We start from the raw sequence: 22,599 nt of genomic DNA, 5'->3' as shown, positions 1-22,599 counted from the left end.
ACAAAAATCCCTGCCTTAATGGAACTTACATTCTAGTGGCAGACATAGGAAAGAAACCATGTAAATAAGGGAGATCTATAGCATATTAGATAGTGATAAGTGTGATGGAGAAAACAAAGCAGGAAAGTGGGGTGGCAAATGACCCTGTCCCCATCAAGGCTCGCTCTCCACTGATCGATCCATTCCAATCACACTGGCCTTCTTCCTGCTCTCAAATACACCAAACTTGTTCCCCTCATTGTCCTTCTAGTCCCCCTCTCTTGGACAGTCCCCCTCCCCCATTCCAAAGATCTTTACGTGGCTGGATCCTTCTTACCTTTTGAGTCTTAACTCGAATGACACTACAGGGAGGCCCTCCTGTTTCACCCTGTCTACTGCTATTTCTCAGTTACTTTTATCCTATAACCTTGTTACATTGTAATTTTTTTTTTCATATCACCTCTCTCAGAAATGATCCTCTGTAATTATTTGTTTACTCATTCATTGTTTCTCCCCCTAGAATTTCGGCCATGGGAGAGCAGGGACCTTGTCTATCTGGTTTGCTGCTGTAATTCCAATGCCTGGAACCATGCCTGAGACATGATAGATACTCAGTGAATAGTTTTGAATGACTGATAAATTCATTGTCCTCCTGTCCCCCTGTTCCTCTCCTTTCACGTAAAGAACTCCCACTTTTCCTTTAAGACTAGTCTAGCAAGGATACATGAGTGAACACACCATTATACTACCGTATTAGGCAAGGTAACACTAGCTGCTATAACAAATAGGCCTCCAAATGAATTTGATCTGAAACAAAGTAGAAGCAGGTGGTTTTCCTCCATACACTGACCTGGGATACCGGGCTCTTTCCACCTTGTGGCAGCACCATTCCCAAAGGTCTTGTCATTGTCTAAATACAGCTGGTAGCAGGGGAAGAACTTTGTAGAGACATGCCACTTCTGCTCACATTGCTTTGGCAAGAGCTAGTCATACTGCACACCTAGATGCAAGAGGAGATGGGAAACGGGGCACTGGGTTAGGCAGCTGCCTTCTAGCAACAGCTGTATGCTATGGAAGAGGGAAATGAACTTTGGTGGACAGCTTTCTTCCTCTGCCACAAATACAGCATGATAAATGCTAGATAAAAGAAACAAAGGAGTTAGGGTGGCGCAGGAGAGGCACCTGATGTAGCTTGGGAGACAGAGTAGTCAAGGAGGGCTTCCCAGAGGAGGCAGTGCTGAGGTAACTCATGCAAGATGAGTAAAAATCTGCTGAGCAAAGGAAGAGGAAGATTACTGCCAGCAGAGGGACGACTATGTGCAAACGTTTGGAGAAAAGAGAGAGCATGTCATAACTCATTCCAGAAACTGCTGACGGTTCAGTGTTCCTAGAGAACAGAGTTGGAGAGAAGGAAGCAGAAGCACAGAAACTCGAGCAGAAAGACCAGGTCATGGTAGGTCGTGAATGCCTTTGATCCATATGTTGACGGGGCCTTTGCCTGTTTTCCTGGTATAGTATTGACAATCAAGATCCAAAACTGAGGACAAAGAGCACTGAGGACCTCACATTTTAGAATGATTAAGAACATCTGCTAAGATTGGGCCAAGAACAGGCCCCGCCTCAGGAATGTACAGAGAAGTGGCAGGACTGGCCTTACCACAATCACTCATCCTCCCCTCCCGCTCCCTTATGAGCAAAAGTGTGGGAAGAGGTGAGAGAAGGAATCCATGTAGTCACACGTCCAATGGGGAGTGTTTTTTTCCCCACCATTGCCAAGGTGACGGGGGCTCTATGAGACTTACTCTTAAAGCTGGGGTGGGAACTACAAGCAGGATTGATGAGCATCTCATTTCCCACTGAAACCTCGGATTAGGGAGCAGGTGCGTTGATCCTACCCTCTGCTCCCTGCACAGGGAAAGGAGAGGGACATAAGGACAAGAAGAGGCTGCAGGGGAGCTGCCTGCAAACCTGCTTGGGTGAGGCCAATGTGCAGGAGTTTCAGTTTCCCAGAGTCAAGAGGTTGGTCCAGAAGGGCATCAGGGTTGAGCTACTGTATTAGCTATCTATAACTGCAAAACAAAATGCCCCAAAGCTTAGTGCTATAAGCCTAGAGTCATGTATTATTTCATGATTTCTGTGGACCACAAGTTTAGACGGACATAGCTTGCATGCTTTATCTCTACTCCATGATGTCTGGGGCTCAGCTGAAAGACTCAAAGGCTGGCAGCTAGAATCATCTGAAGCCATGCCCGGGGCTGGAGAACCTGCTTCCAAGGTGGCTCGCTCACATGGCTGGCAAATTGGTGCTGACATATTAGTTTCTCTCCATCTGGGCCTCTCCAGAGGGCTGTTTGAGGGTCCTCATGACATGGCAGCTGCCTTCCCCCTGAGAAAACAATCCAAAGAGCCAAGATAGAAGCTGTAATGTCTGATATGACCAAGCCTCAGAAGTCACACAACATCATCTCTCCAGAATTCTACTAGTCATACAGGTCAGCTTTGATTCAGGGTGAGAGGAGATACAGAAGGACATGAATACCAGGAGGTAAGGATCATCAGGGTCAGTGTGGAGGCTGGAGATCACCGCCCTCTTGTTGGCTCCTCACCCAGGAGGGCTGGCAAAGGAACCGAGGGACCTTAAGAGCATTCGGAGTATACTTTCCACAGGAACTGGCAGCCAGGAAGAGGTCAAGCCCGAGTTGGGTCTCCCTCCCCGTGGTTCTGAGCTCTGGGCAGGCCCCACAGGGCTCTATGGAGAGCACAGGTGTGCCCTGTGTGGCAGTTCAGGCCCCACAGAGGATGTCGATGATCAGTGAGTGCAGCCAGAGAGGCAGCCATGATCTTGCATCATTTATGAAAAAGACCATCTTTTCCCCACTGCTCTCCACTATCCCCTTTGTCATAAATCAGGTGACTGTATATTTATGGGTCTATTTCTAGACTCTGCCATGTTCTGTTGATCTGTTTGCCTATCTTTTTGCCAGTACCACACTGTATTAATTACCATCCTTACATAATCGGTCCTGATACCTGGCAGTGTAAGTCCTCCAACTTTCTTCTTCCTCTCCTGACTGCCTTGGCCATTGTCGGTCATTTGCATTTCCAGATAAATTTTAGAATCAACTTGTCAATTTCCACAAAAAATTCTGCTAGAATATTGACTGGAATCACATGGCAATTATAGATCCATTTGGGGAGAATGTCATCAATTTGTACACTTACAACTTGAAATCTTTTCTCTATGTATGTTACACTTCAAAAAATATTTAATGTCATTAAGAAATCTGCTACCCAAGGCATATTTCATATTTGTACTACAAGACATTGAGATTCCTTACCCAATTAACAAATTTTCAAAAATTTTTACATTTTTTTCCCTGGGGGGTCTATGTTCCCTCAAATTCCATTGTTTGCATACCACCTTCATTATTTTTCACATAGCCCACACCATCAGTACTGCTATTTATGGAAAGGGAGCTGATTAAAAAAAATTTTTTTTTAAGAAAACTTTGTATCACCATTATAAGGAGATAATGAGTCTCTCTTGACATATACAGAAGACAACTGTCAAATAAGGACAATGAAAATAAGCATTATTGAATTATATCTAGATGTTGCCTGCTGAAGGCTTTGAGAATGAAGTCTGCTCTTTCTTTGTTCAGGAGGGGCATTTGCAAGTCTCAGAGAAGTGTAAAAGATACACTGTCATCATATTTAGAATTTCTTCTTGAAGTAATCAGAAACAGTGGGAAATAACTGAAAAAGAAATAATCTTGTCACCTTTTTAATTTTTTTGAGCTAATTGTAGATTCACATTCAGCTGTGAGAAATAATACAGCGAGGTCACTTGTACACTTTGCTCAATTTCCCCCAATAGTGATATTTTGCAAAGTTACAGATATCACTGTGAGGATATCAACATTGATCTCATTCAGAGTTCTTCAGTTTTACTTGTAATTATTTGTGTGTTTGCATGCGTGTGTACTAAGTTCTATACAATTTGATGCATGCAGGTTTGTGTATCTACCGCCACAGACTCTGTGTATTTTTTAATTTGTATGTCTTGCTCCAAGTTGTCCTCACTAGGAACCTGGGCAGAGGGAGCCAGCCTCCACCAACTGGTGTATCACGTGCTGCTGTGTCACACGGGTGTGAGTATGGAAGTTCACACGCTGGCTCCTAAAGGCCTCCACTTCACCCCCATTCACATTTCCTCAGAAAAAGCCCGTCACATGGTGACGCATAACTTCAGTGAGGCAGGGAGGCGTGAGCTTACTATGTCCCTGAAAGAAGGAAAATTTGAATATTAATAAATAGTATCAAATAGTCAAATAACATTTGAATATTAATGACCACTATCACAGTGTTTGTACATTTCTCTCCCACTGTGTGCATTGGTGAACACTCTAAAAGGCCAGGTCTCCAATCCATTCTTGGGGGAAACAAGGCAAATAGAACACAAATAGTTATGTAAAGCTTTCAAAATAACCTAATATTAATAACGCTGGCACTGTGAGAGAGTAGCCTAATTTTCCTTGTCAGGGTTCTTTGGAGACTATCTCAAGTGTGGGACAGTTATTTAGGTCATCTCTCGCTGTCCTTTTATTTTTTAATTTTTTTTTGCTAAGGAAGATTTGCCCTGATCTGACATCCGTGCCAATCTTCCTCTATTTTTCAGTATGTGGGCCACCAGCACAGCATGGCCACTAACAGAAAGGTATAAGTCTGTGCCTGGGAATAGAACCCAGGCCACTGAAGCAGAGCGTGTCAAACTTAACCACTAGGCCACTGGGGCTGGCCCTCTCTGCCCTTTTATTAAACCAGGCACCAGGATCTACCCATCAGGCCTCCTAATCCTGTCCTGGGTTCCTCCTTCCTTTCACTCCCACCCTCAACTTCTGCATCTCATACAGGACCACCATTCCACCCTCCTCCCAGGGCCTGGCCTCCACTCTGCTTCCCTCTAATGTCTACCAAAGGGTCATTCTTTAGTTTCAATGTTCCAGCTAAATGGAACTCAATAATTAAACATCATGACAACAATGAATTTGACATTCAAAAGGGAGACTCCAAAGAATTAACTGTTTTCAGTTTTCCTTTCTAGGCCTTGTCCAAATACAGATGGAATTTTTATGCAATAATAATAACAATACAGTAGTCCCACAGTATCCATGGGGGATTGGTTCCAGGACCCTGGAGGATACCAAAATCCAGAGATGCTCAAGTCCCTTATATAAAATGGTATAGTATCTGCATATAACCTAGGCACATCCTCTCATACACTTTAAATCATCTCTAGATTACTTATAATACCTGAAACAATGCAAATGCTATGCAAATAGTTGTTATACCATATTATTTAGGGAATATTGACCAGAAAAAAAAAAGTCTGTACACGTTCAGTACAGGTACAAACATCACATGCCTTTGAATCCAAGGTTGGTTGAATCTGCAGATGTGGAACCCACAGATATGGAGGGCCAATTGTATACATAGCAGTCCACAGGTCTGCACTGGCTGGTGTCTGGAGATGTCGGCTCCTCACCACATGGGATCTCCCCAGAGCTGCTTACCACATGGCAGCTGGCTTCCCAGAGCAAGGAATACAAGGGAGAGGAAGAGAGAGTCTCCAGAATGGAAGCCGCAGTCTTTAGAACTTAATATCGCAAGTGACACGACACCGCTTCTGCTGTTACTGTTTGTGACTAGTGAGTTGCTAAATCTGGCCCACAGCAAAAGAGAAGGGATTTCTCAAGGGTGTGGATGCCAGAAGGTGAGAATTACCGGAAGTCATTTTAGAGGCTGCCTACCTACTGCTTATACAAAACATTACTTTATAATGTACCTTTTTTGTTGTCTATTTATTAGAGATATAACTCATACACCACAAAATTTACCATTCGCCCATTTTAAAGTGCACACTTCAGTGGTTTCTAGTATAGTCACAAGTTGTGGGAACACCACCACTTATTCCAGAACATTTTCATCACCCCATGAAGAAACTCTGTGCCCATTAGCACTTACTCCCCATGCCCTTCATGCCCAACCCCGGCAACCATTAGTCTACTTTCTGTCTCCATGGATTTGCCTACTCTGGACACGGCCTATAAACGCAGATAAATGCATATACATGCAATATCTGGATATGACATATATGTACGCATATGAATTGCATGCATTAGTGGCCTTTTTTTCCCTGGCTTCTTAGCAATAATGTTCTCAAGGTGCATCCACGTTGTAGCATGTATCAGTACACATTCCTTTTTATGGCAAAAAAAAAATTCCGTTGTATGGATATACCACATTTTGTTTATCCATTTATCGGTTGATAGACATTCAGATTGTCTCTCTTTTTTGGCTATTATGAATCATGCCGCTATCAACATTCATGTACAAGTTTTTTGTGAAATTATGTTTGCAATTTTCTTGGGTATAAACCTGGCTGGTCGTGTGGTAACTCTATGTTTAACTTTTGGAGGAACTGCCAAACTATTTTGCAAAGCTGCTGCATCATTTTGCTTTCCCACCACCAATGTATGAGAGTTCTGACTTCTTGACATCCTGTCCAACAGTTGTTATTGTCCATTTTTTTTTGTTTGTTTTTCTGTAGTCATCTTAGTGAGTGTGGTTTTGATTTGCATTTCAATAATGACTAATGAAGTTGAGTATCTTTTCATGTGCTTATTGGCCTTTTGTATACTTTCTTTGGAGAAATGTCTGTTCAAATCCCTTGTCCGTTTTTAAATTGGGGGTTTTTTTGTTTGTTTTTTAAAGATGGGCACCTGAGCTAACAACTGTTGCCAATCTTTTTTTTTTTTCCTCTCCCCAAAGCCCCCCAGTACATAGTTGTATATTCTGGTTGTGAGTGCCTCTGGTTGTGGCATGTGGGACGCCACCTCAGCATGGCCTGATGAGCGGTGCCATGTCGGCACCCAGGATCCAAACCGGCAAAACCCCGGGCCGCCGAAGCAGAGTGCTCAAACTTAACCACTTGGCCATGGGGCCAACCCTTGCCTTTTTATTATTGAGTTATAAGTGTTCTTTATATATTCTGGATAATAGATCCTTAGCAGATATACGATTTGCAAATAGGTTCTTCCATTCTATGGTTGTCTTTTCACTTTCTTAACAGTGTTCTTTGACACATAAAGTTTTACATTTTGATGAAGTCCAATGTATTTTTTCTTTGATTGCTGTGGTTTCGGTGTCATAGCTAAGAAATCATTGCATAATGCAAAGTCATAAAGACTTACAACTATATTTCCTTCTAAGAGTTTTATAGTTTTAGCACTTAGATTTAGGTGTTTTATCCTTTTTTTTTTTTGAGGAAGATTAGCCCTGAGCTAACATCTGCCGCCAATCCTCCTCTTTTTGCCAAGCAAGACTGGCCCTCAGCTAACATCCATGCTCACCTTCCTCTACTTTATATGTGGGATGCCTGCCACAGCATGGCTTGACAAGCGGTGTGTAGGTCTGCACCCAGGATCTGAACCAGTGAACCCCAGGTGAAGCGAGCATGTGAACTTAACCACTGTGCCACTGGGCTGGCCCCCTTCTTTTTGCAGGGAAAGATTGGCCCTGAGCTAACACCTGTTGCCAATCTTCCTCTTTTCCTTCCTCTCCCCAAAGCTTCAGTATGTGGTTATAGATTTTAGTTGTGAGTCATTCTAGTTCTTCTATGTGAGGCACCACCACAGCATGGCAACTGACAGACAGCTAGTATGGTTCCACGACTTGGAAGCGAACCTGGGCTGCTAAAGCAGTAAGCACTGAACTTTAACCACTAGGCCATCAGGGCTGGCTCTCTTTGATCCATTTTGAATTAATTTTTGCATATGGTATGAGGTAGGGATCCACCTTCATTCTTTTGCAGTTGTCCCAGCATCGTTTGTTGAAAAGACTATTCTGTCCCATTTAAATGGGCTTGGTCGCCTTGTTGAAATCAATTGACTGTAGATGTATGGGTTTATTTCTGGACTTTTAAATCGATTTCATCAAACTACATGTCTATTCTGATGCCAGTACTACATTGTCTTGATTACTGTTGCTTTGTAGTAAGTTTTAAATTGGGAAGTGTGAGGTCCTCCAACGTTGTCCTTCTTTTCCAAGATTGTTTTGGCTATTCTGGATCCTTTGTATTTCCATGTGAATGTTAGGATCAGCTTGGTGATTTCTGCAAAAAAAAAAAAAAGAGAAAAAGGCTGATGGATTTTGACAGGGACTGCATTGTATCTGTAGATTAATTTGGAGAGGATTGCCCCCTTAACAATATTATGTCTTCAAATCTATGAACACAGGGTGTCTTTCCATTTATTTAGGTCTTCTTTAATTTCTTTCAACAATGCTTTGAACTTTTCAGTGTATAAATCTCCCACTTCTGTTGTTAAATTTATTCCTAAATATTTTGTCCTTTTTAATCTATTATAAATGGAATTATTTTCTTAATTACATTTTCATATTCTTTATTGCTAGTGTATAGATATAGAATTTTTTGTATATTTATCTTGTATCTTGCAACCTTGCTAAACTTATTTATTAGCTCTAATTGTGAATGTGTGTTTATTCCTTAGGAGTTTCTATATGCAAGCTCATGTCATCTTTCTTTCCCATCTGAATCCCTTTTATTTCCTTTTCTTGCCTAATTGCCTTTGCAAGAACTTTCAGAACATTGTTTACTGGAAGTAATGAAAGCAGACATCCTTGTTCCTGATCTTAGGGAAAATCTCATTTTTTCACCATTAAATATGGTATTAGCTGTGGGTTCTTCTTACATGCCCTTTATCAAGTTGAGAAAGTTCCCTTCTATTCTTAAGTTTTTTTTTTAAATCATAAATTGTGTTGGATTTTGTCAAATGCTTTTTCTGCACCTATTAAGATGATCATTTTTCCCTCCACTTTATTCTATTAATGTGGTGTATTACATTAATTGATTTTCATATGTTGAACCAACTTTTCATTCCTTGGATAAATCTTCATTGGTCATGGTGTATAATCTCTTTTATATGCTACTGGATTCAGTTTGCTAGTATTTTGTTGAGAATTTCTACATACACAATTACAAAAGACATTGGTCTGTAGTTTTCTCTTCTCATGATGTTTTTGTCTGGTTTTGATGTCAGGGTAATACTGGCCTCATAGAATGAGTTTGGAAGTGTTCTCATATTTTTTGGTTGAAAACTGGACATTTTAAATAACTGAATGTGCAACTCTAGACCTCAGATTTTCTCTCTCCCCAAGGGCTGTCGTCATTACTGCTTGTTGCAGTAGTTGTTTGTTTGTTAAGTTACTATCCTGAACTAATTCTGTAAAGTCTGTATTCTTTGTCATGTGATGTCACCGAAGTCCCTGCTCAGTTAGCTTAGCAGTCAGCTACTGATGCAACAGAGATTTGTTTAAATGCCTGGAAACAATAAATCTCCCAGTCTTTGCCAAGGGGCTCTAAATGTGTGTTAGGACATGCTTTCAATGTGCAGGCTGGCAGTTTACAACTCCACCTTAGCCGTCACTTCCTGCATGTGCAGTGCTTCAAGGTCAACCAAAGGTGAGAGCTTAGGGTCTGCTCAATTCCTTCGCATCCCTGGGCACACAGACCTACGCACGTGCCTGACCTTCTAGATTTCCTGGAATATGTCAAAGTTTTCAAAGTCTCTATGGACATCTATTCCTTAACTTTTCCTGTTAAGCTTTTTTTTTTTTAGTCTATTGTTTGACCCAACTCTTATCTGTTGCCTCTAGCAGTCACAAAATTAAAACACTTGCCTGCAATTGTTTTTTTCTAAAAAATGTCACCTAGAGAGAAGTCTTCACACTGAGTGAGCTCCAAGTCAGGCCAAATACAAACAGCCTTGCAACTGAGGTCTTTCAGGAAGCACCAGACAGGTCAAATAATTACAGTCAGTTGGGAATGCATCTTTGAAAGAGTTCCAGCTCCATTCTTCTTCTTTTGGTAGCTGACATGCTCCATCAGGAATTTTTGAAGGCTACTGTGGAAATGGGTCTAGGGCAAGTTAAAATGTCACAAAACTCGCTGTTCTTACTGACATTCACCTTTATTCTTGAATAAATGTTCTCCAGTTTGTTTCAAGCTTTTGGCTAATTTTTACACTTCTCAAAAAGTTGACTCTGTTGACTTTTGCCAGTCTTCTGGGTAATTTTATGGAGGAGAGAATTTTTGGAATCCTTACACTGCCATTTTCACTGAGCTCACTCACACCTACTTGTTTTTTAAGCTGGAAAATAAACCCTGAACTTTTTCAAATTTGATCAATTATTCTAACGTACGATCTTCTCATGACTGATTAGCATTCCATTCTCTGAATAAATTCCTGTGTATTTAAGAACCACTTCCCAACTGTTAAACATTAGGTGGTGGAAGGCTCCAGGGATATACTGGAGCCAGCTTGTACTGACTCTGAAGAGACACTTGTTTACATCTCTTCCCAATTCCCTCTTTGGTGTAATTCCATTGGTGGTGTGAAATCAGCCATGGTGGAAATGCATATACCACAGAAACTGGCAAAAATATAAAATGTTTTCCCCCACCCACAACCGACAGGCAGCTATTAAACATTTAACTGCACAGCACTGGGTGCAGGTATCATAACAGAGAGCCATATCAGGACCACATGTGATTCATTTGTGTATCCTTAAGACTCAGTAGAAAGCCTAGCACTCAGGAGATGATTAGGATTTTTTCGTTCTTTGTGTACATGCTTCTTGACATAGCTGGATTCCCAATCAGAGTACTATTTCATAAGCTTTCTTGATTTAGTGTAACTTCAAAGCATTGACACATAATTGTCATTATATTAATGGCTGCAATTTTCCTTGGAATGAGTGAATCATTATTTCTTTAATCCCTCCCATGTTGATTTATTGCTGGTTACTTCTGATGTTTCACAGTGATGGACATCTTGGTGTAAGGAGCTTTCTGTACCTTCCTGGAACTCCTTTAAAGCTGAGAACAGGCTACCTTGCCAAAGGAACACCTGAGACAGAGTAAAAAACACATATGACCTTCTGGAGCATTAATTCCTTTATATAGTGAGTGTCTTTTCTGTGCTCAAGTCTAGTACCTGGTTCAGGGACTCAGGAAAAACACTGGTCTGGGTCTCATCACAAACAGATCCTACATTTACAATTTTAATGCTGTCTCCAAATGAAGTTATACCTGCAAGACATCATCATATACAGCCATGAGTCGCTTAATGACAAGAATAGGTTCTGAGGAATATAAGGCGATTTCGTTGTTGTGCGAACATCATAGAGTGTACTTACACAAACTTAGATGGTATATCCTACTATACACCTAGGCTACAGGGTACTGGTCTTATAGAACCACCATCGTATATGCCATCCGTCATTGACTGAAATGTCATTACTAGGTGTATGACTGTAATTCCATAGTTTGGAACCAGGAATAATCAGGATACACTTTCAGCTGCTTTAACAGAGAACCAAAATGCTTGTGCATTAAACATATAGAAATTTCTTTCTCATTTATTAATAACCCAGCTTTGCTGTAACAGGGAGCCAGGCTCTAAATCAATTGTTGCTCTGCTGTCCCTAGTATGCCCCAGTCTGCATGGTCTAAGGTGGCTTACTGCCTATTGAAAGTAGAAAAATGCCTCTTTCCTTTTAAAGCACCTGAAGTTGTACATATCACTTGGTTTCATGTCCTATTGGTCAGACTTAATTATGTGGCCACACATAGTTGCAAGGGAGTCTGGGAAATGTAGTTTTTGATTTGGTTGACCATATATCCTGCTAAAAATTGAGGGTCATGATAACATGAAAAGTAAAGAACTGATTTGGGGCAAAATTAGCATTGTGTCCTATAGTTTCCAATACCTTTTTTTTATGAATTAACACTTTTAATGTTCTACAAATTTATATATTTAAAATTTTTCTGTATTTATTTTGAAAATATCCCAGTTATACTGCATCATAATTTTTATGTTAAAAGCATTAGGTTGGTAAACTTAAACTTTTAAACTGTGCCAGAAATTTTGCTATCCTGTTTTAGTCTTTTTTTGTGTGTGTGAGGAAGATTAGCCCTGAGCTAACATCTGCTGCCAATCCTCCTCTTTTTGCTGAGGAAGACTGGCCCTGAGCTAACATCCGTGCCCATCTTCCTCTACTTTATATGTGGAACGCCTGCCACAGCATGGCTTGCCAAGTGGTGCCATGTTCGCACCTGGGATCCTAACTGGCGAACCCAGGCTGTCGAAGTGGAACATGTGAATTTAACCGCTGCACCACTGGGCCAGCCCCTAGTCTTATTTTTTTATATGCCTGGAGCTGAAAGGAATTGGCTCAGACCTTGATCAACTGTGTAAGCAAAGACAGATAAGATCCAGTCTCTGCCCTCTTTGTCTAGTGTAGAAGACAAACATGGAAATAAATCATTACGGAAGGTATACAGAAAAAGCTATAGAAGCCTAGAACAAGACTTTTTCCCCAGGAGGTAGGAGAGCTTCTAAGAAGAGACAATCCAAATTGATCTCATAGAAAAAGCAAGAAAGAGCATTCCAGACAAAGGGAATGTCCTGAGCAAAGGCAGTGAGTGTTGGAGGTACCCCAGAAATTCAACTGAACACAGGGTGGATGGGTTAGATGAGTGGCTGGAGATGAGGTTGGAGAGATCAGCTGGGCCCAGCTCTTGGCGAGGAAGATGCTTCATTTGCCTGACTGTGGTGGGTATGCTGAACAGGCTGTCATTATCCATTTCAACCTCCTAATGTGCCTTCACATGCTGCAGAGACTAGAAAGCTGAAAACTCCATTTCCCTGCCTTTCTTGCAGCTGGAATTCTTGATAAGAGCTCCATCAGTTAAGATAAGAGCTGCATCACTGATGCAGCTAGGAGTCAGGTGGAGGCCATCTCTTGGCTTCCCTGGTTGTTACTGCTGGCTAGCATGGCCAAGAAGACACCAGATTTCAGCAGCAATTCACCTTTGTGGGAGCTAAAAGAGATTAACAGAGAGTTGCAGCTCTGGCAAAGGCCTCTTGATATCTGGATCACAGTTCTGATGACAGCCTCCTGACTCCTCCTGTTCCTGGTGTGGGAGAGGCTGCAGCTCCCCTGGTTAGGCCAGTTCTGCTGTGTTGTTCTGGGTACATTCTTGGAGGCCCACCTAGAGCCATTCGTCTAGGCCCTCCAATGATTTTATAAGCATCTAATCCTGTGTATTAAATCCCCTACTGATTAAAATGGCTAGAATGGCTTCTGTTTCCTGTAACTGAACCCTGATTAATGCAGAGGCAATGCACTGGAGCTGCATTCCACCTAAAATGTGGCTTGAATTCAGGCTTTAGCTGGAGAGCTTGCTGCTGTTATGCCCAGAAGGCGATGTGGACACCCCCCATCAGAAAGTTCCCCTGGCCTGGCCTGCTGCAGGTGGCACAGAATAAACCACTCCTGAGGGAAAGTTAGGCCAAGCAGAAACACAGCCTTCTCTGCAGGGATCCTGCTTCTGACAGATCGGTCCACCCTTTCACACCCAAAGGTGGGGGTTGTACAATCCTGAACATGACTCAGGCCAATGAGTGTCTGCAACAACATACTGAATGAGTTAAAATACCTATCATCACAGAGATTTGGGGCCTCTTTCATTTCCCAACAAACAAAGCCACCGAGGTTAAATCATAGACTGTGGGGGTGCGGTGAAGGAGGGGTACTGGTGATAGTGTGGCAGCAGAGAGGAGTGCACGATCACTCTACCTGCATTACCCCACTGTGGTACACACACGAACCGCTTCCAATTTTAATACTTGTCTATTTATTTTAAGGTAGAGTAGGAAAACATAAGATGTGAAATAAACCCAATCTCGTGAGCAGTATTTCTTCAGGACATGGCTACATTTGCAAAACAAAACAATTAGGAGGAATTATTAGCTAAGTGATAGAGCTGGCATGAAGGTACAGCCAAAGCCATCCACGTAGTGTGCTGATTCCTAAGATTTGGGAAGCCCACTGCAGGATCACATTTAGTCCTGATGACAACTGTAGGAATTGCTTATTTTCTATCCCCACTAGCAGTCACATGGCTGCTAGTGGTCAGTGACAAACTTGTGATTCATTCCTGGTGGTATCTTCTTTATCCTACTCCCATCCCCACCTTATTTGTCACATACAGACTCTGAGAGCTACCATAAGAATAACTTTGGAGAAGTGAAAAACTTTTCCAGCCCACTTCTTCTTGGTGGCTGTAGTCATCCACCAGGTTCAGGTTCCCCTCTGATGGGGCTAGTCTGTTGCAGAGAGCGCTCGGGAGATCTGCCAGGCCTTTGACCTGAACATCCAACATGGCTGCCTTCTCCAGGGTGCAGGCTGGAAGGAAGCAGCTGCTTCAGGTTGTGGGGCAGAGAGGAGGGAGGAGTCTGTCTGGGTCTCTACTACTTCTCCTTGCCCTCCTCTCTGGCCTGCAGTCTATATCCCAGGAAAACAAAAGAGAAAGTGCAGCTGGGATGGTGTCGGAGGTTGGGATGCTGCCTGAGCATAGGCTGAGAGCTTCTTCTCAAAAGCCAATGACTCACGTGGCCCCAGGCCCCAAGGTCAGAGCTGTCAGAGGCAGTAAATAGAAGAGGGCTAAGGTCCAAGCCAGCCTTCCTGAGGAGCCAGTAGCCATCGGTGTGCCTCTTGGGCGAGCTGGGGGCCCTTCAGAGATCAACCAGCAGGGAAGGAGAAGGTCCTTTGGGCATGGCTGGAGCCCACCACTCTTACTCCATTTTATCTGTTTTAGATTCTAAAAACAACTTTCATTTTATCTGTTTTAGATTCTAAAAGTGGTTTGAGAACCACTGCCCTAGCATCATCTAGGCCTCATATTTGAAAAAATGCTTGTAGGGCCTCATTCAGTCACTGGCTCTAAAGATATCTAGGGCGGAAATGGATGGGATGGAGGAGAGAGCAAGGGTAAATGCTGACAGAGGGGCCTGGGGAACCAGATGAACAGAAAGGATAGTGGGTCCCAGAAGATGGCCTTTACCAAACCCTCTTTTTTCATTCCTCTACCTAGCTTAAAAAAAATACAGATTGATCTCAAAGTATCTCCCCACGATTACTTATTAATTACAAAACAGTAACTTTACAGTGGAAAAATCTGGTGGACTTCCGCCTTAACCAAATGATCACACAACATTAACAATATTGGGATAAAGTAACATCACGGACCTCCTCATAAGATGAACTGAGATGGACACAATATCACATATAGGATTTCTCCCAAAATTGCGAAGCCTGGATCATCAAGGAAACATCAGGCCGAACCAAACTGAGGGACAGTTTACAAAATAACTGGCCTATGTTCTTAAAAATATCAAGATCAAGAAAGACAAAGAGGGGCCAGCCCTGTGGCCAAGTGGTTAAGTTTGTGCGTTCCGGTTCGGTGGCCCAGGGTTTCACTGGTTTGGATCCTGGCTGTGGACATGGCGCCGCTCACCAGGCCATGCTGAGGCGGCATCCCACATAACGCAACCAGAAGGACTTACACCTTGAATATACAACTATGTACTGGGGGGCTTTGGGGAGGACAAGAAGAAGGAAGAAGAAGAAGAAGAAGAAAAGAAGATTGGCAATAGATGTTGGCTCAGGTGCCAATCTTAAAAGAAAAAAAAGACAAAGAAAGGCTAAGTTGTTCCAGATTAAAAGAGACTAAAGCAACATTGAAAACAAAATCCAATGGATAGTCCTGGATTGGATCTTGGACGAGGAAAAAAAAAAGCCATAAAGGACATTATTAGGACAATGGAAGGACCTGAATATGGGCTGTGAATTAGATAACAGTATTGTATCAATGTTAAATTTCCAGATTTGAGAATTGTACTTTGGTTTTATAACAGAAGACCTTTGTTTTTAGCAAAGAAAACCTGAAGTTAGGGGTTAAGCATAAAGATGTTTCCAATTTACTCTCAAGTGGTTTAGAGAAATAGGGAATGATAAAGAAAAAAAACTTTATGTAAATAATACTTGCTCAAGTCAAACAACAGAGAGTTTATAAAGGAAAGGTGAAAACCTCTCCCACACCTTCGTTTTCTGCCTCCCAGACATAAGCACCATCTTTCACTTCTTTATCTATGCTCAAAGAATCATCTATACACAGGTGTATGGTTTGCCGGGTTTTGGTCTCTTTTTAAAAATGGAGTCATAGATTACATGTGACTCTGCAATTTGATTTTTAAAATAGTTTTTAAAGTTTTTTTTTAATCAAAGAAATATATACATATGGTTAAAAAAAAGTTGGACTTTAATAAAAGCCAACTGGTGGCTGGCCCTGAGGCCGAGTGGTTAAAGATCCACGTGCTCCACTTCGGTGGCCCAGTTTCACAGGTTCGGATCCTGGGCGCCAACCTTCTCCACTCAGCCATGCTGTGGTGGCAACTTACATATAAAGTGGAGGAAGACTAACACAGACGTTAGCTCAGGGCTGACCTTCCTCAAGCAAAAAAAAAAAAAGCCAACTGCTCAATTCTTCCTGGCCCCAAGGTTGCTCCTCAGAGCAGTCACTCTTCTAAGTGTTTACTTTCCTGGTAGTTTCCTCTCCAGCTCTAAATAACATGCTTATCCTGCTGTTTCTGAATACACGAATGATACACTGACTTGCTGCTCTGTGAAGATTTAATTCACTTATACTCTGGTCTCCCTCACTCTTTCCAGCAGAATTTCTATCACTATTTTTAGCCCTCTTGTAACCTTAGGTTTTATGGTTTTCTTTCTTGTTCTATCAACTCCAGACAGTATCTGAGTTCCAGTTTTGTAAGATATGGCTATTTTGGCACCTACTCTTTCTTTCACCTCATTCTCCCACTTCTTTACTTCTGTTATCTGTGATTTTAATTTTACACGGTCAAACTTTATAATACTTATGTTTTGTTCTGTAAACATAGTTGTCTTCCTTGCTGAGTCCATAGGTGAACTCTAAAAGCTGAAAAATAAAAAATATTGCTCATATGATTAGGACTACATAAACATTATTACCTGCACAACCAAGCAGTGTACTATGGTGACATTTCCTTTCTTGGGCAGTCTTTGATTTTCCTTGTGTTCAACTTTTTTTACTTAACAGTAAGTCAAAGTTTTCTAATTTTTTAAATGATCACCTGGTAATTTGAGTGTGTACATTTAAAATTTTTAAATTAAATTAAAAAGAATTTTTTTTTGAGGAAGACTAGCCCTCAGCTAACACCTGCCAATCCTCCTCTTTTTGCTGAGGAAGACTGGCTCTGAGCTAACATCCATGCCCATCTTCCTCTGTTTTATATGTGGGATGCCTACCACAGCATGGCTTGCCAAGCGGTGCCATGTCCGCACCCAGGATTTGAATCAGCGAACCACGGGCCGCTGAAGCAGGAATGTGCCCACTTAACTGCTGCACCACCGGGCTGGCCCGTAAATTAAAATTTTTATTGTGATACAATATATAACATAAAATTTGCCATCTTAACCATTTTTGAGTGTACAGCTCAGCGGCATTAAGCACATTCACGTTGTTGTGCAACCATCACCACCGTCTACCCACAGAATTTTGCCATCATCCCCAAGTGAGACTCTGTCCCTGTGAAACACCAGCTCCCCATCTCCCCCTCCTCCCCAGCCCTGGCGCCCACTGTTCTTCTTCTGTCTCTAAGAATTCGACTGCTCTAGGGATCTCATAGATGGAATCACACAATATTTGTTCTTTTGTCCCTTAGCATAATTCCCTCAAGGTTCATCCATGTTGTAGCATGTGTCAGAATTTCCTTCCTTTTTAAGGATGAATGATACTCTATTGTACATATAGACTATATTTGGCTTATTCTTTCATCCACTGATGGACATTTTTCACCCAGAGCAGTCCCTGAAACATATTCCGTGTCTAACGCTTTTTTTAAAGTCGTGCTTGCTTATAGGAACCAAGGCAGAACACTGCTAGGTGGCTAAACCACAGAACCGGGCCAAACCAGAAAGGTCCAAGATGGTGATGGGGTGCTGGGTGCAAAGGGAAACGTGTGCAAAAGGTGCCATGCATGAGAAGGGAAGATCTGCGCATGCCCCAGATGCCCCCTCTCCCTTCACATCCCATAAGAACCCTGCTTATGCTCCCTTTGGGGCAGGCGTCTGAGAGCACGAGCTCTGCCTGCTCCACTCGTTGGTCAATGAATAGGATTTGTGCTCTGCTATTCGGAACCTCCCGCTCGTTCTATCGGTGCGAGTGGCTCCAGGCCAAAGGACCCACTTGTGGGTCACCGGTCCCTTAGTGTTTGGTAACAATTTGGGTTGTTTCCAACTTTTGCTGTTCTGAATAATACTGTTATGAACACAGGTGTACAAATATCTGTTTAAGTACCTGCTTTCAATTCTTTTGGGAATATACCCAGAAGTGGAAATTCTATGTTTAATTTTTTAAGGAAACTCCATACTGTTTGCCATAGCAGCTGCACCATTTTACATTCCCACCAGCAATGCATAAGGGTTCCAATTTCTGATTTTTTTATAATAGCCATTCTGATGGGTATAAGTGTTATCTTATTGTGGTTTGATTTGCATTTCCCTAATGATTAGTGACCTTGAGCATATTTTCATGTGTTTATTAGCCATTTGCATATCTTCTTTGGAGTAATGTCTAATTGAGTCCTTTGCCCATTCTTTTTTAAACTTATTTTTTAATTTGTGGTAAAATATACATAACAAAATTAACCATTTTAACCATTTCTAAGTGTACTATTCAGTGGCATTGATACATTCATGTTGTACAACTCTCATCCATTTTTGAATTGGGTTGTTTTGTTATTGCTGAGCGTTAGTAGTTCTCTATGTATTCTGGATATTAATTCCTTGTGACTTGCAAATGCTTTCTCCCATTCTATGGATCACCTTTTTACTCTGTTGATTGTGTCCTTTGATGAACAAAATTTTAAATTTTGATAAAGTCCAACTTATTGGGGCCAGCCTGCTGGCACTGTGGTTAAGTTCACACGCTCTGCTTTGGTGGCCTGGGGTTCGCAGGTTCAGATCCCGGACGTGTACCTACACACTGCTCATCAAGCCATACTGTGGTGGCATCCCACATACGAGATAGAAGAAGATTGGCACATATGTTAGCTCAGGGCCAATCTTCCTCACCAAAAAAAAAAAATAAAAAAAAAATTCCAATTTATCTGTTTTTCTTTTGCTACTTTTGGTGTCAAAACCACAAAATCACTGCCAGATCCAATGCTGTGAAGCCTCTGCTTCTAAGAGTTTATATTTTTAGCTCTTACATTTAGGTCTTTGATCCATAGTATGTAGCTTTTATAAATTGTTAAATTACAGTGATCTTTAAAAAATGTAAATCCAGGGGCTGCCCTGTGGCCGAGTGGTTAAGTTCACACGCTCAGCTTCAGTGGCCCAGGGCTTCGCCAGTTCGGATCTGGGGTGCAGACAGGGCCTCACTCATCAGGCCATGTTGAGGCGGCGTCCCACATAGCACAACCAGAGGCACTCACAACTAGAATCTACAACTATGTACTGGGGGGCCTTTGGGGAGAAGAAGAAGAAAAAAAAGCAAATCCAGTCATCACTTTCTGCTCAGAAATTTGCAGAGGTTTTTCATCTCATTGGAATTAAAAATCGTTATCGTCATCCTAGCCTACGGGGCTCTACGTGATCTTGTTTACACTTCTCTGACTTCACCCGATTCTAGGCACACTGACCACACCAGTGTGTGCTGTTCCTCAAACGTGCCAAACACATTCCCACCTCAGGGCATTTGCACTTGCTGTTCCTTCTTCCAGGAGCATACTTCTCTTCACATCTCTAATTATATGCCCCCTTCTTCATGAGGTCCTTCCTGACTACCTTATCTAACATGCCATCTTTATCTCTATCCCCTTACCTTGCTTTTGTTTTGTTTCCATTTTCTTTTTTTTTTTTTTTGAGGAAGACTGGCCCTGAGCTAACATCCATGCCCATCTTCCTCCACTTTATATGTGGGATGCCTACCACAGCATGGCTTGCCAAGCTGTGCCATGTCCACACCCAGGATCCGAACCAGTGAACCCCAGGCCGCCGAAGCGGAATGTACGCACTTAACCGCTGCACCACCGGGCTGGCCCCTGCTTTTGTTTTCTTATTAGCATTTATCACTGCCTGACATATTATTTAATTGCTTGTTCGTTGTGTCCCTCCAGGAGAATATAAACTCTGGGAAGGCAAAGGTCTTGACCTCTCTCTTATTGTAACAGAACCCTAAAATTTTTATCTGAATACACAGATGCTCAGAATAAAGCCAATGGATGAGAAACTTCTAGACCATATCCTTGATAATGAGGGGTGTACCTCTGATTCTCTCTTCCCTCTTCCCACTGGCTAGAACTGGATGTGGTAGCAACTAGTTTTAGACTATTTAGATGATGACAACTCCTTAGAGATGATAAAGCAACAAGACAGATGGGACCTGGGTGCCTGATGATTTCTTGAAACAGAGCTGCTGAGAAATCTTGGACTTTTTTTTTTTGAGAAAGAGCACACTTTATTGGAAAGAGAGCACTGCGCATGACCAACAGATGAAGTCCGCCCAGTGGGCATCCACACATTATGCTCAAAAAGATCCACAGGATGCTTTGCTAAGAAAGATTAACTGGAACATGGATTCCTCCGGGAAACTTTCCAAACCTCATCCCTCCGAGGGGTGGGGACACTCCCAACCATTTCCTTGAAGGCAACTGTGGTTCCTTAGAGATGGAGTCCCTCAGGGGCGCCTTGTTGTTTCTATAAAGAAGATTTTTTAAATGTTTTGGAGTATTCATTTGTCACTTTCATTCTATGCTCTCTCAAGGCCATCAGACCAGCTTCAGCACAGACTGCCTTGATGTGATGATGTGAGGATGCCTGATGACTTCTTGAAACAGAGCTGGCACCACAGAGGTCCTCTTTAGCCATGATCAATTGTCCAGGGTTGCATCATCGGCCAGCATCATACTGCTTGTGTGAATCGGACTTATTAGTCCTTTCATTGGGCAGGAGGAGTTTGATCTCCCTGTCAGTGTGGCCTGGTCTGATAAGTGCTGGATCCAAATTTTCTATGTGGTTTGCGGCCATGATAACTTTCACATCTCCCCTGAATCAAATCCATCCAACTGGTTCACAGTTCCAACATTATTTGCTGAATTTCTCTCTCACCACCAGAATTTGAGTCATATCTTTTTGTCCCAATGGCATCAATTTTATCAATAAACACGATGGATGGTACATGTTCTTCAGCAACTTGAAACAATTCCTGTACGAGTTTGGGCTCATCACCCAGGTACTTCTGAATAAATTCAGAACCAACCACACTCAAGAAAGTGGCTGAGGTTTAGTTTGCTACTGCATTGGCTAGTAAGGTTTTACATGTGCCAGGTGGACCATAGAGAATGACCCCCTTAGGGGCCTTTATATCCCTCTCTTCATAATATTCAGGATGAGTGAAAGGAAGCTCCAGAGATTTCCTAATTTCCTGGGTTTTGTTGCCCAAGCCCCCAGTATCAGCACAGGTCTCCTGGGGGCCTTTTCCACCTTCATCACTGTGACCAGGGGACCTGTCACACCTCTATCACGGCATGCACCTTATGGCTGAACAGGACCAAGCAGCCTGGTTCCAGCAGATCCTTGGCTACAAATGAAAGAATGCTGATGTAGTGTCCTGAGCCCACAGATGTAGACATGACAGCGTGATTGTCATCAATGATCTCTTCTAAGGCTCCTACCAACATTGGGGTCCCCCTTAGATCATCCACCTTTCATCTTTCCTCCCCTTGCTTTTCTTCTAAAGGCTTCATTTGTTCCTGATTTCTAATGAATTCTTCCTCCATGAGAAGATAGTCTTTAATTCTCCTTAACTTTGATAAATTTCTTTAAAGATTTTTAAATTTTTCCTTTTTTTCTCAAAGGCCCCCGGTACTTAGTTGTATATTTTTTTAGTTGTGGGTCCGTCTAGTTGTGGCATGTGGGACGCCACCTCAGCATGGCTTGATGAGCAGTGCCATGTCTGCACCCGGGATCCAAACCGGCGAAACCCTGGGTCACAGAAGCAGAGGGTGCAAACTTAACCACTTGGCCACGGGGCTGGCCCCAACTTTGATGATCTTATCCGGCACTGAGTGTGAGGGGTCACCAGTGGCAATCTGTTGGCAGCATCTGGTCCCTTTGCTTCTTTATTTTTCCCCACTTTAGTTGGTATGGGAGTTTCATATTTCTTATTCTGGTCCTTGTCATCCTTCTTGCCACCTCCAGGACCATGACCACCACTCTGACTTTGACTCATCTTGCTTCAGTCTCTGGAGCTGTAAAGGTTGGACTTTTATGTGGAGATACCCTTTCATCTCAATAAAGTCACTATTATTTGCATCTGTGTCATAGCAGCTACATCTATTCCTTAACTCTGAGCTTTCTAACCAGTGTGCCTCAGCCAGGAGAAAGGAGTGAGTTGGTGACAGTGAGGAATATTAACTGACAGAGCCGACAACAGTGACCAAAGACCTCCCTCTTGTACTAATCTTAGCATATTCCTAGTCCTAGAACAAGGAATGGGAAGAAAAAAACATTGTTCTTGCTGCTGCGTATATGTAATCTTAACTATTTATAAAAAATGCATAGAAAAAGACGAGAAGGAAATACTTCAAA

General features: G+C 42.3%; 1 long non-coding RNA gene and 1 pseudogene across 3 annotated transcripts in view; both read right to left on the bottom strand.

Moving 5' to 3' along the window:
• Positions 1-6,400: 6,400 nt before the first annotated feature.
• LOC139075894 (uncharacterized) overlaps positions 6,401-22,599 on the bottom strand; it is a 28,464-nt gene continuing 12,265 nt past the window's right edge. For 2 of the 3 annotated variants that reach the window (XR_011526802.1, XR_011526803.1), the window contains exons 2-4: positions 11,055-11,149; positions 9,739-10,967; positions 7,240-8,152 (exon numbers count right to left, since the gene is read on the bottom strand). This is a non-coding gene — a long non-coding RNA (uncharacterized lncRNA). Of the gene's footprint in view, positions 8,153-9,738; positions 10,968-11,054; positions 11,150-22,599 lie in introns of all 3 variants that reach the window. The other variant, XR_011526801.1, reaches the window with a different exon arrangement.
• On the bottom strand, positions 20,442-21,921 carry LOC103540290 (26S proteasome regulatory subunit 4 pseudogene; annotated as a pseudogene).

Source organism: Equus przewalskii, chromosome 15, assembly GCF_037783145.1.
Source record: "Equus przewalskii isolate Varuska chromosome 15, EquPr2, whole genome shotgun sequence".
Classification (NCBI taxonomy): domain Eukaryota; kingdom Metazoa; phylum Chordata; class Mammalia; order Perissodactyla; family Equidae; genus Equus; species Equus przewalskii.
The sequence above is the reverse complement of the archived record's forward strand: the minus strand, read 5'-3'. Positions and strand labels throughout refer to the sequence as shown.